We start from the raw sequence: 15,868 nt of genomic DNA, 5'->3' as shown, positions 1-15,868 counted from the left end.
AGGGGTGTTTAGACTCGGGATACATGTTAGGGTGTTAGGTGCAGACATCTCCCATAGGAATCAATGGGATGTCGGGCAGCAGCGAACATGAACTTCCGCTATGGTCAGACTCCCATTGATTGAACCAGGTATGCTGGGCCGGAAAAGTGCTGAGCGTACCTGCTAGTTTTTTGATAACTAGCAAAAGTAGTCAGATTGTGCCGAACTTGTGTGCGGAACATCTGGAGTGACGTAAGAATCGATCTGTGTCGGACTAACTATTAACTATTATAGGTTGCGGCGGTGTAGGGGGGCAGGATAGGGGTTAATAAATTTATTATAGGTTGCGGCGGTGTAGGGGGGGTAGGATAGGGGTTAATAAACTTATTATAGGTTGCGGCGGTGTAGGGGGGCAGGATAGGGGTTAATAAATTTATTATAGGTTGCGGCGGTGTAGGGGGGCAGGATAGGGGTTAATAAATGTATTATAGGTTGCGGCGGTGTAGGGGAGGCAGGATAGGGGTTAATAAATTTATTATAGGTTGCGGCGGTGTAGGGGGGGCAGGATAGGGGTTAATACGTTTAAAATAGGTGGGGGCGGGGACCGGGAGCGGAGGTTTAGGGGTTAATACATTTATTATAGTTGCGGCGGTGTAGGGGGGACAGATTAGGGGTGTTTAGACTCGGGATACATGTTAGGGTGTTAGGTGCAGACATCTCCCATAGGAATCAATGGGATGTCGGGCAGCAGCGAACATGAACTTCCGCTATGGTCAGACTCCCATTGATTGAACCAGGTATGCTGGGCCGGAAAAGTGCTGAGTTTTTTGATAACTAGCAAAAGTAGTCAGATTGTGCCGAACTTGTGTGCGGAACATCTGGAGTGACGTAAGAATCGATCTGTGTCGGACTGAGTCCGGCAGATCGAAGCTTACGTCACAAAATTCTACTTTTGCCGGTGTAAAGGGCTTGATAATTTAGGCGAATTAGCCTCGCCACAAATACGCTGCGGAATTCCAGCGTATTTGAGGTTGATGGCTTGATAACTAGGGGCCTATGTCTTATATCAATTTTAGTTTCAAATTGTTCTATCACCAATGAGTTAAAGATATATGAAACTCAAACTTTTACTTTAATGATTCAGGTAGAGACTATGAGGTCGAATTATTATATGTCTGTCGGACCTGATCCGACAGTGCGGATCAGGTCCGGCAAACATCGTTGAATGCGGAGAGCAATACGCTCTCCGTATTCAGCATTGTACCAGCAGCTCACAAGAGCTGCTGGTGCAACGCCGCCCCCTGCAGACTCGCGACCAATGGCCGCCAGCAGGGAGGTGTCAATCAACCCGATCGTACTGAATCGTGTTGAATTGTGGCGATTCCTGTCCGCCTCATCAGAGCAGGTGGACAGGGTTATGGAGAAGCAGTCTTTAGAACGCTGCTCCATAACTTGTGTTTCTGGCGAGTCTGAAGACTAGCCAGAAACAAGGGCCCTCAAGCTCCGTTCGGAGCTTGATAAATGGGCCTCTATAATTTTAATTCACTTTTCAATTTACTTATTTTATATAATTTGATTCATTCTCTTGGTATCCTTTGTTGAAGCAGCAGCAATGCACTACTGGGAGCTAGCTGAATGCACTGGGTGAGACAATAAGATGAGACATATATGTGCAGCCACCAATCAGCAGCTCCTGAGTCTACCTAGGTATAATTTTAAACAAATGACATCAACAGAACAAAACAAATTAGATAATAGAAGTAAATTGGAAAATTGTTTAACATCACATACACGATTTTATTCATGAAAGAAAAAAAGTGGGTTTCATGTCTCTTTAAGATACATTTTCTACCTATCTATAAAAATGACAGATACTCTAACCTCATCACCCTTGATCAAAGCAATTGTAAGACATTCCTGAATCTTGATTTCCGAACTATACATTCTATTTACATAATAAAGGGCCAGATTACAAGTGGAGCGGTATTTAATGCTCCTGCTCGCGCACTAACTCCACTAGAAGTAAGGTGTTTGTGTGTGTCGGGTATCATTTGAATTATAAGTTGAAAGTAAAAAGTTCTCACTCGCTAACCCAATGCGCACAGAAAGCTGAGCTTCGAATATCGCAATCACGTTAATTTTTAATTATTCCCCCATAGAAGTCAATGGAGCGAAAAAAGTGTGTGTGGGGGGAACCTAACACCCTACTCGCTCGTAAACCTGATTACATATTCTCATGTGTGCTAACCCGACATGACAATATGAATATTTCACATTCCAATGTTTTTCACATAGCAGAATATAATCTATTTATTCATAAATACATATTTCTCTATATATATATCTGATGGTATTTTGGTACAATATATATCTATACTTATATATAAACATAATTATATATAGCTATAGATATATACAGATATATATAGGAATATCTATTTATAAATACTTAGAACATATTCCTCTATGTGCAGAACATTGGAATGTGAAATATTTACAGTAAATAAACAGTATAACACTTTATTAAATACTAGGCGATAAGCCTGCCCAGAGGGCAGTCTATTTTTTTTAAAAAAACTACAACCCCCAAAGCTAAAATTACAAAAAATAAAAAATGTAAAATTACAGAAAAGAATAAACACAGCTATCTAAAATAGAAAAATTAAACCTAAATTAATACCCCTAAAAAAATAAAAAAAATCCCCCCAAAATAAAAACACCCCCTAATCTAATATTAAACTACCAATATCCCTTAAAAGGGCTTTTGTAGGGCATTGCCCTAAGTTAAACAGCTCTTTTACCTAAACAAATGACCATTGACCAATTACCTAACCCTTACCCTAACAGTAAAACCCCCCCACTCACCAAACCCCACAAAATAAAAAAAAAACTAACACTAAAAATACCTAAACTACCCATTGCCTCTAAAGGGGCATTTGTATGGGCATTCAACTCTTTTCCAGCCCATTAAATCTCTAGTCTTGAAAAAAACAAAACAAAACAAAATAAAAATCCTAACACTAAACCCCAAATAGGTACTCACCGTTCATTATGTCCGGCGGAGGTCTTCTTCCAGGTGGCTCCATCATCCTCTATCTTCATCCAGGGCGAAGACGGCGAGGAGCAGAGGTGCAGAGCTGTGGATCCTCAGCGGCGGTCCTCACCGGCGGCGCAGAGTGGAGGTGCGAAGCTGTCTTCCCCAAAGCGTGGATCCTCAGCGGTGGTCCTTAACGGCGGCAGCGGTCCTCAGTGGCATGGAGGCTCCTCTTCATCCGATGTCTGCTGTACACTAAAGATTGAATACAAAGTACCACAATCAATTTGGGGTACCTTGCATTCCTATTGGCTGAAATTTTGAAATCAGCCAATAGGATTAGAGCTACTGAAATCCTATTGGCTGTTCAAATCAGCCAATAAGATTTAAGTAGCTCTCATCCTATTGGCTGATTTCAAAATTTCAGTGAATAGGAATGCAAAATACCCCAATAAATATGGGGTACCTTGCATTCAATCTTTAGTGTGCGACCACCGCCACCAAGGACCACCACCGTTGACGACTGCCTCTGAGGATCCATGCATTGGGGAAGCCAGCTCCGCACCGCCACTTCGCGCCACCTTCACTCCGGATTAAGATAGAAGATGATGGAGCCGCCTGGAAGAAGACCTTCTCCGCCCAACTTCAGGAACGGTGAAGGTCTTCTTAGTGTTAGGATTTTTTTCAATTTTTTTTATTTTTAATATTATGTATTCAATGTGCTGGAAAAGAGTTGAATGTCATTTTAAGGGCAATGCCCATACATTTGCTTCTTTAGGGGAAATAGGTACTTTAATTTTTTTTAGTGTTAGTTTTTTTTTGGGGGGTTTTGGTGGGTGGGAAGTTTTACTGTTAGGGAGGATTTAGTAATATTTATTTTCATATGGATTAGGTTTAATTTTTTAATTTTTTTTACTGTAATTTTTTTTTTTTTTAATTTTAGATGATTTTTTTGTAATTTAATGTTAGGTTTAATTTTAGTGTAATTTAGTATTGGGGTTAATTTAAGGGATGTTAGGTTAGGGGGCTTAGGAATTAAATTAGTTATTTTCGCTGTCAGGGGGTTGGAGGTTTATTTAAATAGGTTATTTAAGTTTATTGCGATGTGGGGGTTTGGCGGTTTAGTGGCTAATAGGTTAATTAGGTTTATTGCAATGTGGGGGTTTGGCGGTTTAGGGGTTAATAGGGTAATTAGGTTTATTGCGATATGAGGGGTTGGCGGTTAAGGGGTTAATATTTTTATTATGTTATTTGTGGATTAGGGGTTAATTACTTTATTATTTTACGATGTTGGGGTTTGTGGTTTAGGTGTTTGTTAATACTTCATGCTGGAGGTTAGTTTTTTTTTTGTTATACTTCGGGCGGGCGGTTACGTGTTTTTTATTTATTTCTTGCAGGCGGGTATGTGTTTTTTTCCATTTCGTGCAGTTGCGTGTTTTTTTTCTTTTAAGGCTTCGGGTTTGCCTAAGCTGCATCCAGGTGGATTCCGAAAATGGCAGGGTGGTGAAAGAATCCACCATCAATAGATTCATTCACCACCCTGCCATTTTCGGAATCCACCGGGATTCAGCTTTGCTACATCCAGGTGGATTCTTTTGGCTGCACACGCAGCCAACATTCTTTTGGCTTCCTCGCGCAGGCAACATTACTTTGAGGATGCGTGCGCAGCTTTCATCCTCAAGGGAATGATTTTCATATTTTCAATATGATTTTCATGATTGCAATATGATTTTCATGTTTTCATCTACTAAACTGCAAAGGGCTCCAATGCACTTACATATATATGTATATGTGTGTAAATACAGTCATGGCCAAAAATATTGGCACCTCTGCATTTCTGTCAGATAATGCACCACTTCGTCCAGAAAATTGTTGCAATTACACATGTTTAGGCATTCTCATGTTTATTTCTTTTGTTTGTATTGGTATGACACAAAAAGGTGGAGAACCAAAAGCCAAATCTGACACATTCCACACAAAACTCCAAAAATGGACTGGACAAAATTATTGGCACGCTCAATTTAATATTTGATAGCACACCCCTTGGAAAAAATAAATGAAATCAATTGCTTCCTGTAACCAACAATGAGTTTCTTACACCTCCAGGTCTCTCAGGTTGGAATGGTTTCTTTTCCCAACTGCTGTTTTGAAATCTATGAGATTGAGATCTGGACTCATTGCTGGCCAAATCAGTACTCTCCAGTGCTTTGTCTTAAACCATTTCTGGGTGCTTTTTGACGTGTGCTTTAGATCATTGTCCTGCTGTAAGACCCATGACCTCTGACGGAGACCCAACTTTCTGACACTGGGCCCTACATTGCACCACAGAATTCTTTGCTAGTCTTCAGATTTCATAATGCCATGCACACAGTCAAGACATACAATGCATGAAGCAGCAAAGCAACCCCAAAACATCAGTGAACCTCCACCATGTTTGACTGTAGGGACTGTATTCTTTTCTTTAAAAGCCTCATTTCTTTTTCTGAAAACAGTAGAATGAAGGGCTTTACCAAAAAGTTGTAATTTTGTTTCGTCTGTCCACAGCACATTCTCCCAAAAGGATTTTGACTTCCTCAGGAAAGTTTTGGCGAACTCCAATCTGGCTTTTTTATGTCTCTGTGTCAGCAGTGGGGTCCTCCTGGGTCCCTACCATAGCGTTCCTTTTCATTCAGATGGAAACGTATAGTGCAAGCTTACACATTTGTACCCTGTGCCTGAAGGTCAGCTTGAATTTGTCTGAAAGTTGATCAAGGTTTTTTATCCACCATTCGAACAATCCTTTGTTGCAATCTTTGATCAATTTTTCTCTTTCGTCCACGTCCAGGGAGATTAGCTACAGTGCCATGTGCTGTAAACTTCTTGACAATGTTGCGCACAGCTGAGTGGACACAGGAACATTAAGATCTCTGGAGATGGACTTGATACCTTAAGATTGCCCATGCTTTTCCACAATTTTTGTTCTTAAATCCTCAGACAATTCTTTGCTGCTCTTTCTCTTTTCCATGCTCAGTGTGGCACACAGAGATACAGAAAGGTTGAGTCAATATTTCACCATTTTAACTGGTTGCTGGTGTGATATCTATTTTGTCAGCACCTATTATTTGATACAGGTGAGTTTAATTACAAATTCCTGGAGCATCACAAACTTGGAATGCAATTGTTTCTTACAATTTTGAGAAGGTGCCAATAATTTTGTCCAGTCCATTTTTGGAGATTTGCGTGGAATGTGTCAGATTTGGCTTTTTTTTTCCTATACTTTTTTGTGTCATACTAATACAAACAAAAGAAATATACATGAGAATGCTTAAACATTTGAAATTGCAACAATTTGCTTGGCAAAGTGGTGCAATATCTGACAGAAATGCAGGGGTGCCAATATTCTTGGCCATGACTGTATGTATTTATGTGTTTATATGTTTATACATGTCTGTAAATACAAATATACACATATAAGTATGCACACACATATAAACATATATATATATATATATACAGGGAGTGCAGAATTATTAGGCAAATGAGTATTTTGACCACATCATCCTCTTTATGCATGTTGTCTTACTCCAAGCTGTATAGGCTCGAAAACCTACTACTAACTAAGCTTATTAGGTGATGTGCATCTCTGTAATGAGAAGGGGTGTGGTCTAATGACATCAACACCCTATATCAGGTGTGCATAATTATTAGGCAACTTCCTTTCCTTTGGCAAAATGGGTCAAAAGAAGGACTTGACAGGCTCAGAAAAATCAAAAATAGTGAGATATCTTGCAGAGGGATGCAGCACTCTTAAAATTGCAAAGCTTCTGGAGCGTGATCATCGAACAATCAATCGTTTCATTCAAAATAATCAACAGGGTCGCAAGAAGCGTGTGGAAAAACCAAGGCGCAAAATAACTGCCCATGAACTGAGAAAAGTCAAGCGTGCAGTTGCCAAGATGCCACTTGCCACCAGTTTGGCCATATTTCAGAGCTGCAACATCACTGGATTGCCCAAAAGCACAAGGTGTGCAATACTCAGAGACATGGCCAAGGTAAGAAAGGCTGAAAGACGACCACCACTGAACAAGACACACAAGCTGAAACGTCAAGACTGGGCCAAGAAAAATTTCAAGACTGATTTTTCTAAGGTTTTATGGACTGATAAAATGAGAGTGAGTCTTGATGGGCGAGATGGATGGGCCCGTGGCTGGATTGGTAAAGGGCAGAGAGCTCCAGTCCGACTCAGACGCTAGCAAGGTGGAGGTGGAGTACTGGTTTGGGCTGGTATCATCAAAGATGAGCTTGTGGGGCCTTTTTGGGTTGAGGATGGAGTCAAGCTCAACTCCCAGTCCTACTGCCCGTTTCTGGAAGACACCTTCTTCAAGCAGTGGTACAGGAAGAAGTCTGCATCCTTCAAGAAAAACATGATTTTTATGCAGGACAATGCTCCATCACACGCGTCCAAGTACTCCACAGCGTGGCTGGCAAGAAAGGGTATAAAAGAAGAAAATCTAATGACATGGCCTCCTTGTTCACCTGATCTGAACCCCATTGAGAACCTGTGGTCCATCATCAAATGTGAGATTTACAAGGAGGGAAAACAGTACACCTCTCTGAACAGTGTCTGGGAGGCTGTGGTTGCTGCTGCACGCAATGTTGATGGTGAACAGATCAAAACACTGACAGAATCCATGGATGGCAGGCTTTTGAGTGTCCTTGCAAAGAAAGGTGGCTAAATTGGTCACTGATTTGTTTTTGTTTTGTTTTTGAATGTCAGAAATGTATATTTGTGAATGTTGAGATGTTATATTGGTTTCACTGGTAAAAATAAATAATTGAAATGGGTATATATTTGTTTTTTGTTAAGTTACCTAATAATTATGCACAGTAATAGTCACCTGCACACACAGATATCCCCCTAAAATAGCTAAAACTAAAAACAAACTAAAAACAACTTCCAAAAATATTCAGCTTTGATATTAATGAGTTTTTTGGGTTCATTGAGAACATGGTTGTTGTTCAATAATAAAATTAATCCTCAAAAATACAACTTGCCTAATAATTCTGCACTCCCTGTATATATATATATATACACACACACACTCACCCGTCACTTTATTAGGTACACCTGTTCTTTTGCTTGGTAACACAAACTGCTAATCAGCCAATCACCTGACAGTAATTCAATGCATTAAGGCATCTAGACTTGGTAAAGACGACTTGCTGAAGTTCAAACCGAGCATCAGAATGGGGAAGAAAGGGGATTTAAGTGACTTTGAACGTGGCATGGTTGTTGGTGCCAGATGTGCTGGTCTGAGTATTTCAATAACTGCTGATCTACTGGGATTTTCACACACAACCATCTCTAGGATTTACAGAGAATTGTCTGAAAAAGATAAAATATTCAGTGATCGGCAGTTGTGTGGATGAAAATGCCTTGTTGGTGTCAGAGGAAAATGGGCAGACTGGTTCAAGATGATAGAAAGGTAACAGTAACTCAAATAACCACTCGCTACAACCAAGGTATACAGAATACCATCTCTGAATGCACAACATGTCGAACCTTGAAGCAGATGGGCTACAGCAGCAGTAGACCACACTGGGTGCCTCTCCTGTCAGCTAAGAACAGGAAAATGAGGCTACAATTCGCACAGGCTCATCAAAATTGGACAATAGAAGATTGGAAAAACGTTGCCTGGTCTGATGTGTCTCCATTTCTGCTGTGACATTCAGATGGTAGGGTCAGAATTTGTCATAAACAACATGAAAGCATGGATCCATCCTACCTTGTATCAAAGGTTCAGGCTGTTGGTGGTGTAATGGTGTGGGTGATATTTTCTTGACACCCTTTGGGCACCTTAGTACCAATTGAGCATCATTTAGACGCCACTGCCTACCTGAGTATTGCTGCTGACCATGTCCATCCCTTTATGACTACAGTGTACCCATCTTCTGATGGCTTCTTTCAGCAGGATAAAACACCATGTCACAAAGCTCAAATCATCTCAAACTGGGTTCTTGAACATGACAATGAGTTCACTGTACTCCAAAGGCCTCCACAGTCTCCAGATCTCAATTCAATAGAGCATGTTTGGGATGTGGTGGAACGGGAGATTCGCATCATGAATGTGCAGCCGACAAATCTGCAGCAACTGCGTGATGCTATCATGTCAATATGGACCAAAATCTATGAGGAATGTTTCCAACACCTATGCCATGAAGAATGAAGGCAGTTCTGAAGGCAAAAGGGGGTCCAACCCGGTACTAGCAAGGTTTACCTAATAAAGTGGCCGGAGAGTGTATATATATATATATATATATATATATATATATATATATACACACAGACATATGTATATATTTAGACATGCATATGTATGTATCTCTATATTAAAGCCCTTTACTTGTCTTTTGTTTTCTGAGACCTCATATCTTTGAGCCCTTATAAATTTTTTGTGCAATTGTTTTTAAAATATTTTTTATTAGATAGTGTTTCAATGGGTGTAAAAGTAATTTTTAATGTATTTTTAAAGTTTTATGCAACTTTTTTGTTTTGCAAAACAGTTAACCAGAGCTCCAAGGACACATAATCATTCTAGTTTAAGTTGCGATTGCGCTCACATGTTTGCATTTACTTTCAACTTGTAATACACGCGCTAATCCCATTGCACGCAAACACCCGTAATAAACCACTTTTTGCTTGTGCGGAACTCATAATCTGGTCCAAAAAGTCTTATATCAAAATTGTTTTACTTTAGGACAGGGCCAATAATAAAGTGTAATTTGTGGATTTGCAGAACTACATTTCACACATTTAAGGCTAGATTTGCATGGTCGCGATATTGTAATATTGTAAGTTGCTCTAAACACAACATAAATGTTACACTCATATATACACTATCTAAATAAATATTCATATAAATATTAATATATTTTAAAGGGGTTAAAAGGTTTATGGTATATCACAATGTGTTTGAATGGCAAGGCCTATATATACATACAGTATATATATATATATATATATATATATATATAGTACGTATATGTGGGTATATACAGTATATGTATATATGTCTATATGTGTATATATGATATGTATTTCTATTTATATATATATATATATACACACATATATACATATACATACATACACACAAACACACACTTTGGAGCCCTTTTCACTCAAATATCTTTAAACATATAAATAATTTTTGTTCAATGTTGATATTTAATAAAGTTTTACTGTGTATTTACTGTAAATATTTTACATTCCAATGTCAGTGTACTTTTAAATAGATATTCCTATTTATCTATCTATACATTTATTTCCTATAGAAAAACAACTACACTTGGTAACTTACTGTCTCCCTCTGTTCTCCCCAAAACTGACAGGGGACAAAGTTCCTGGCTGACCCATAAAGGCACCTTCAAGTGCCTAAATAAATGTAGGGTGTGTGAACATGTAATACAGTCTGATAGTGTCAGATCTGAAGTTACTGGAGAGGTTTATTCCATACAGTCTTGCCTCAAATGTACCTCCACGTATGTAGTTTATGCCCTGAGTTGCACTAGTTGCCACCTACAATACGTTGGGCTCACGACCACCGAGGTAAAAGTACGTATCCGAAATCACTTGTCCACAATCCAGGCAGGTGTTGCGTCTACCCCTTTGGTGCAGCACTTTGCGAAATACCACCAAAAAAGTGTGGAAACACTTAGGTGGCAGGCCATTGAGAGAGTGTTTTGTCCGCCTAGAGGGGGCAATAGAGACAGACTACTGCAGAAGAGGGAAATGTTCTGGATTTTTAAATTACAAACGCGTGTACCGAAGGGTCTCAATTCGGAATATGATTTGATCAATTTTTGGGAGTAATATCCCTTCCCTCTTCTGCAGTGGTCTGTCTATGCTCTCCTAATAATGTGTTCAGTAAATGCCCATGTTTCAGTTCATATTATAGTAGCTTTAAACATCTTTAAGAGCCCCTGGTTCCCTGTATTACACCACATTAGGTTCACCATAAATGGTCTACCTATAATAAATCCAATACCAACAGCTTTCTGATCTCTAACCTCTTTGTCTGATAAATTTAAACACTTAATTTAATTTTTCGGATTTTATATGGAATGTTCTAGATATAAATCTTTGTTCGCATTTCTTAGTCACTTTAGTTAAGTACAGTCTAGGATAATAATCTAGTTGAGTACAGTTTAGATTATTATTATTATTATTATTCTCAATTCTTTAGGTTATACCAATAGACGACTAAGGAACATACTTCTTGAATTTTTTAAAGTGTATACTAGTGAGATTAACCTGTCGATAAATATCGTATAGGAACTATAGAATTATTTATTCTACTATGAACTTAAAAAGTTAATATTAACATTATTATTGTAATATCTAATGTTTATTTACTAAGTTCATCTTAAATCTCTATATTGTATATGAGCAAGTAGTATAGCAATTTATGCAATAACGTCGGTTACCTAGTATTGATTAGATTTAATTCTTAGAAGGGCAATATACACATTCATTATGTATGTAAATTAAAGTTGGTTCCCAAAGGGTTAACCTTTACACAACACGCCTTCAATTTTAAACCAATCAAAGAGTTCCTGTTGCTTTTTAAGAAACACAGGTGCACAGTCCTTTAGCTATGATTACGGCCTGAGGGCCGAAACATGTTAGCGGACACTCGTGTTGTGTACTTGTGATGACCCCTGGAGTGTTTTAATGTTTTCTACAATAAAGATGAAGTTTTATCTATATTGACCGTTGTCTGCAAAATTCTTCCTTTTGCTGAGCACTTTACTGGGCTGCAGTAACGGTCTAAGGACTCTAAGCTCCAAAGTTCACGGAGGTCTTTTTTCAAGTAATACAGATCTCTTTTCCAATTGGTTTACGGAAACCACATGATGTCAGAGGATCGGAACACACCCCCTCCCGCATAGTGGGACGCTCTGCCGAAGACGCCACAGCTGTTTGGATAAGCCAGCTCTAGAGTTTTGATGCCTAAGGGACGCTGAATATACACACCAGACAAGAGGTCAATCGGTGCACCCGTGGGGTGGTGAGTTGAGGCGGTAGTGCCTCCTGGGAACACGGTTTCCCCCTGATTGTTTACCTTATACCTGTGTGTAGTTTAAATATACATAAACCTGCTATGCTCTAGAGCTGTGAAACACTGCATTACTGGGCTGTTACCTGCTGTCTTCTATTAAATGCACAGGGCGTGTGTAGGGGGAACCTCTATTGGATCAGTACTTTTGTTACGTATTGGTTAATGAATACTGTACCCTCCGGAATCAGAACTTTGTTTCAATATTTAAAGGCTTAAACAATTTACTTTGAAACATTTTGGATGTTGCAGTTATTTCTACTTTACTGTTTCTATTTTTCAAGTGTTTTACCCAGTTGCACTTTACTGCTTTCATCCGCAATCTGAGCAGTCCTTTGTTTGTTTGTTTTTCTCCATGGAGGTCACACATTTTTACTCTTTATTGCCCTCTTCTGAAAGAGACTCTACTTCTAATGAAATTGAAAGAATTTTTTCAACTGACAAATCCAATTATTCTTTATCAGCTTTATTTGAGGAATTGGAAAAGCTTTTGATAAGGGAACACAAACTCCAATGGGACATTTGGACACTTGAGACCTACCTTAAATTAAAAATTATTCCACGTGGGTTGAGACTGAGTAAATTCCCCACTTTTGATGTCACTGATATTGTATTTATTAATGCCTGGAATGATATTCTATCTGACTGTTCAATACGTTTAATGATGTTATTAATATCATATAAATCTAATCTCCTCAAAAATATCAGAGATGAGATAGGAGAATTACAGGTTGAGATGAATTTACGTCAGTTAGAAGCCAGCTTTGCTAAATTTGATACTATTCTTAAATCTGTGGTAGCCAAAGTGAAAGATTCAGTCCTTGAGATTAAACATACAAAATTTGTAAGGGACCAAAATGATTACAATAATAACTTGGTATATATTTGGAAACGTTCAGATAAGGCAACATTTAAAAGACAGGGTAGGGGAAGGTCGAGAAATAGAAGGAATAACAGTAACAACAAAGGTAAAGGTCAGGTACCCACACATAACTCAGAAACTAAGAGGGTAACTTATTCTGACACTGATTTTGAATCAGGGGAAGAAACTGGTGCGTCTAGTGGAGATGAACTCCCCAGAAGTATTCTCAAAAATGGTCAGTCAACTATAACACATAACACTAATGCTCCAATTTCCTCGGAACATCACCATATGCAGGTGGCCACTAATGGAATACACTATGCAGAATCCAATAACTCTGCCTCCAATTATGTTGAAGATAATAGTAGTATGGTGGCAATTCAAGCACATGCATCTGTAGATGATCAGAGGAAACTGGAACAGGTTTTTTCTCTTCCTCCCCAACGCACCGGGATAGGTCAGGTGAACCAGGGGCATTATCAGTTGAGAGGTCGGAGAGGAAAGCAGAAGTACAAATAAATAATGTTATAAATCTGTCTAAATTCACACTGACAGACTCCCAAATTTCCCTTTTGAGCAGAGGTCTTAATTTTGCACCCACAAATCACTTTAATGTTTTTAACACCATTCTGGATGTAAACAAACTAATACGTAATATGACACTGCAGAAACATTTTTTCAATGAATCATATGAACCTGTAGGTAATAGAATGGTTTCTGATTTGAATGTACCCACTCAAGATCAGTATTCTAGTAAATTGACATTTAATGAGACTTGTGATGTAATCAATATGGAAAATTTGTCTAGGGAGGCTCTGACTGACACTAATAAAGAGAGTGTAAATGCATCTGGTAGCTTCCAGAATAAATCCTTGTTTTACCCTATCCAGTCAAGGGGTAATACCCTGGAAACCTTTTTCAAACGTGTGGAGCGTGATCTAGTTAGACTCAAGAATAGCACTAAGTACCAAACACCCAATCTGTCCAGTCGCGAGAGGGCCGCCCTTAAAGAGCTACAAGACAATCATGACATAGTCATACGCTCAGCGGATAAGGGGGGCTCTGTCGTTGTGCTGGACAGGGTGGATTATGTCAATGAAGCCTTACGCCAGTTGAACAATACTGAAGACTATATTCCTCTTCCTAGGGACCCTACAATTGGATTTAAAAGGGAACTTTTGGACATTTTGGATGATGGGTTGGAGAGTGGGCACTATGATCGTAAAACGTTTGAGTATTTGGTAGTTGATCACCCGGTAGTGCCCATTTTCCACCACTTGCCCAAAGTCCACAAATCCCTTAAGGATGTTCGGGGGCGCCCTATTGTTAGTGGTATAGGGTCACTAATGGAACACGTCTCACAGTGGGTAGACAGTTTGTTGCAGCCTTTAGTGCAAAGGCTGCATAGCTATATCCGAGACACCAAAGACATTATATGTATAGTGGAACAACTGGACTGGCAATCCAGCTTTAGGTGGGCCACTATTGATGTAGTGGCACTATATTCCTCCATTCCACACGAGGAGGGTCTAATAGCGGTCAATTATTTTTTGGAGTTTTTTTCAGATTTTTCTTTTGAATTCAGAAAATTTATTCTTAGAGTTCTTAAGTTCTTGCTCACACATAACTATTTCTCTTTTGAGGGTGGTTTCTTTCTCCAGAGACGTGGGACAGCGATGGGGGCGAAGTTTGCCCCTTCTTACGCCAACCTGTTCATGGGTTGGTGGGAGCTGTCCCACGTCTACGGGGATGGAAACCCCTTCAGAGAATATATTTATTTTTACGGCCGCTATATAGATGACCTACTCCTCGTGTGGAGTGGAAGTGAGTCACAGTTCATGTCCTTTGTCACATACTTGAATTCCAATAACATTGGAATTGAGTTCACCTGTGATCTACAGGATAATGTGATAAATTATTTGGACATCACTATTATAGGTACAACGGATGGAAAGGTTGAGACAGAAATATATAGGAAGCCCATAACGGGTAACACCCTCCTGCACGCAAGTAGCTGCCACCCTAGACATGTACCTTTTGCTGTGGCTAAAGGCCAGTTCATTCGGGTTAAACGCAACTGTTCATTGCCAGAAAAATGTGCTGAACAGTTTGACGATTTAACCAAAAGGTTGAAGAACAGAGGATATAATACAAATGTAATTAGAAAGGCCAGAAGCCAAGTGGATCCTCTAGAAAGGTCTGCGGTTCTAAACAGGGATGGTATTAAGTCTAAAGCTGAACATAAGGGAGTGACCTTTGTCACTGAATACAGTCAGGAATATGCCGATATATGTAAAATTATTAAAAAACATTTTTCATTTTTGGCGGCTGATGACAAACTGGAGCATTGCATTGCTCAAGGTCTGCGCTGTTCCTATAGAAAAACAACTACACTTGGTAACTTACTGTCTCCCTCTGTTCTCCCCAAAACTGACAGGGGACAAAGTTCCTGGCTGACCCATAAAGGCACCTTCAAGTGCCTAAATAAATGTAGGGTGTGTGAACATGTAATACAGTCTGATAGTGTCAGATCTGAAGTTACTGGAGAGGTTTATTCCATACAGTCTTGCCTCAAATGTACCTCCACGTATGTAGTTTATGCCCTGAGTTGCACTAGTTGCCACCTACAATACGTTGGGCTCACGACCACCGAGGTAAAAGTACGTATCCGAAATCACTTGTCCACAATCCAGGCAGGTGTTGCGTCTACCCCTTTGGTGCAGCACTTTGCGAAATACCACCAAAAAAGTGTGGAAACACTTAGGTGGCAGGCCATTGAGAGAGTGTTTTGTCCGCCTAGAGGGGGCAATAGAGACAGACTACTGCAGAAGAGGGAAATGTTCTGGATTTTTAAATTACAAACGCGTGTACCGAAGGGTCTCAATTCGGAATATG

Source organism: Bombina bombina, chromosome 4 (assembly GCF_027579735.1).
Source record: "Bombina bombina isolate aBomBom1 chromosome 4, aBomBom1.pri, whole genome shotgun sequence".
NCBI lineage: Eukaryota > Metazoa > Chordata > Amphibia > Anura > Bombinatoridae > Bombina > Bombina bombina.
Note: the sequence above shows the minus strand (reverse complement) of the source record.